Here is a 3135-nt window from a genome sequence, read left to right as displayed (position 1 = left end):
GTGTCGCAGCACCAAAACAGAATCTGAATGCTGAATTGTTTCGACGATTCCCGTTGACTCCGGCTGAATTTTAGGGTGGAACTAATTGGGTTGGTTAGATAATCTCTTTATCTTTCCAACCATATCAAGCCTGTCGCAATCGGAGTCCGGATGCATCTTGGGAGCTTCGTCAAGACAGCTCAATCAATGATGATGAATGGTACGGTGATTTTCACCATGGCAACTTTGCTTTTGATGATGCTTCTCCCTTGGCAGCAGAATTACAGGCTACCCCGTGGCCACTATCTTATAAGCCACCTCGGCTCCCCATGTATGATGGGCATTCAGATCCGAAGCAGTTTTTGATGAGCTACGAAGCAACTATATCCTCATATGGGGGCAACACTGTCGTCATGGCAAAGTCCTTCGTCATGGCAGTCAGGAGTATGGCTCAAACATGGTATTCTTCTCTTCGGTCGGGGACAATTACGTCGTGACAGAAGATAAAAGACATGCTGGTCACTAGCTTCCAGGGTTTCCAAACAAAGCCAGTTACTGCCCAAGCTCTGTTCTGGTGCACACAGGACCAGAAAGAATACCTACAGGCGTATGTCCGAAGGTTCCTGCGATTGAGAGCCCAGGCGCCTACAGTGCCCGATGAGATTGTCATTGAGGCCATGATCAAGGGGCTCAGACCAAGACCAACAGCACAATATTTTGCAAGGAAGCCGCCGCAAACTTTGGAGAAGCTTCTCCAGAAAATGGATGAGTACATCAGAGCCGACAATGACTTTCGGCAAAGAAGGGAAGAAGGCTACAGATACTCTAAGATGGCCAGGGGCATCGGAGGAAGATTCCACCCTAGGCATGTCAGGTCAATCCATAATACCAGCTCAAGTGAAGACAGGGGAAACCATACTCAAAGGCAGCAGCACAGCTCTCAGTCGTCGGGAGCACAACAAAGCTCTTTCAGGCCACCGGCTCCAAGGGGCAGAGGGGGAGAAACTTCAAAGGAAGATATGGAGATCAGCCCAGGAATATGTTTTGTTTGTTCTGCGGTGAAGATAAGGGGCATACCACAAGGACGTGCCAAGTTACGATTTAGAAGCAGAAAGAAATCGCCGAAGCTAAAGCACGGCAGAATCAGCCGAAGTAGGTTCTGCATACCGCTTCATGCTACTCTCCCTATGTCCCGGAGTATGTAGGCAATCAACAGCCTACGGCCTCTATCGCTTCGGCAAGCCAGTGTAGGGAGGCCTTGGGTTGATTTTGTTGCGATGGCGGTCAGGCCAGGGGTCTCTGCATTGGAGTTTCCTAGAAACTGTAGCGGATTTTTTGAAGCTAGTGGACCTTTGTAAAGGCCTCGTAGTGTTACCCTGCCTCGCCTCCTCGGTAGAGGTGTATGGGAAGTCACGATCCCTTGGCAGATGGGTAACATGACTTGTGGGTAAAGATGCGCAACCTCTGCAGAGTGTAAAACTGATATATGAGCCGTGCTCACGGTCATGAGCAGCTCGGACACTCACATGATTAATTTATGGAACTAAATTCAATTTGTCATATGCATTGCATTGCGGGTGTTGTTATCACGTTTGTTCTACTACTTAATTGGATTGATATCTACTTATACTTAGTAATTGCTAATAAAATTTTGACCAACTTTAAAAGCAAGGTTCAGCTTTAACCATTCTCTTTGGTAAGCCTTACACTTCAAATGAGCTCCCACATTTGGCGAGTTCATGCACATTATTCCCCACAACTTGTTGAGCGATGAACGTATGTGAGCTCACTTTTGCTGTCTCACACCCCCACAGGTCAAGAACAGGTACCGCATGATGAGGCGTATGGAGGATATTGTGACGAGTTCGTGAGAGGTCTAGACCGTCGTCTCTCAATCAACTTTATGTTGTTGGATCGTTGTCTCCTTATGATGTAATTATTTATTTATTTTGTAAGAACTCCTATTATATAGTAAAGATATGACATTCATTTCTATACCACTATTTATCATATGTGTGAGACTTAGTCCCATCACATCTGGTGTTTGTTTCGCGCACGGGTTTTGGACCCCTAGAACCCAAATGTGACAACCGCATTCTCTCTACTTTTAGCAACCATTTATCAATTTACTAAACAAAAAACTGGCAGCGTTACGTAGGTAACGAAGGTGGATGTTGACAATAGTGACTTTTTTGACGTGGATATATTTAAAACAAAATTACAAACTATATTTAGAGAGCTATTGAAAAAGTAACAATGTTTTAATCTTAAAGTTATTTAACAACTTCTTAAATGTGTGATTTAGAAAACTAAATTTTATATAAGTATTGAAGCTAATGCTTTTAAGTTGGATGGCGGACGGCACGAGGCAAATCTCATGTCTTGTCAATTTGAACACGCTACAACTACCAATAAAAAGTTGCAATGGCCTGGATTAAAATATATATTTTTAAAAATGAAAAAAGAAACAGAAAGTGGCAACGGCCTCGATTAAAAAAATAATTTCTATTTTAAAACGAAAAACATAAAATAAAAATGAATGAAAGGGGCATTCCAAGAATTGAACTCGGGACCTCTCGCACCCTAAGCGAGAATCATACCACTAGACCAAATGCCCTTTTTTGTTGTTTTTGAATAACTACTATATATGTAACGTAATATATGTGTTTATATCATTTTATTCCCGTATTAGCAAATCACAGAAATGAACTTCCCAGGACACTTTGCCTATATTGTAATTCGAGATCTTATATTTTATATGCCGGCTCAATTTATATTATATTATGTTATGAGTATTTTCAACTGTGCCATCAGTGAGGAACATGATAAACTACTTGGTAGTGCATTTGGGGAGAAGAGGCATGGTTTCTATCTTCTTGCCTTAGAACTCAGCATAGCCATTAGTGTCAATCTGGCGATGCCTATGTTGATGCCATTGGTTTGCCAATTTAACGAGCTAACGTTGTGGCCATGGATCGCGTCCACCTTCAAGAAGTCATGGTTGTTGGTCGTTGTGCCTCTAGAAGCAACGCCACCTAGTTTGTCCATATCTAGGTTGGTTTAATTTAGGTCAGGTCATTTCTATTAAAGATATATAATAGGGCCATAGGGGTACTTAAGACACGTCGACAATGCAGACTCTGACTGATGGGATCA

General features: G+C 42.6%; 1 non-coding gene across 1 annotated transcript; it reads right to left on the bottom strand.

Moving 5' to 3' along the window:
* Positions 1 to 2524: 2524 nt before the first annotated feature.
* TRNAP-AGG (transfer RNA proline (anticodon AGG)) lies at positions 2525 to 2596 on the bottom strand. The gene has a single exon. It is a non-coding gene; the product is annotated as a tRNA-Pro (tRNA).
* Positions 2597 to 3135: the final 539 nt, after the last annotated feature.

Source organism: Zea mays, chromosome 10 (genome assembly GCF_902167145.1).
Source record: "Zea mays cultivar B73 chromosome 10, Zm-B73-REFERENCE-NAM-5.0, whole genome shotgun sequence".
Classification (NCBI taxonomy): Eukaryota; Viridiplantae; Streptophyta; class Magnoliopsida; order Poales; family Poaceae; genus Zea; species Zea mays.
This window is presented reverse-complemented; position numbering and strand designations above follow the sequence as displayed.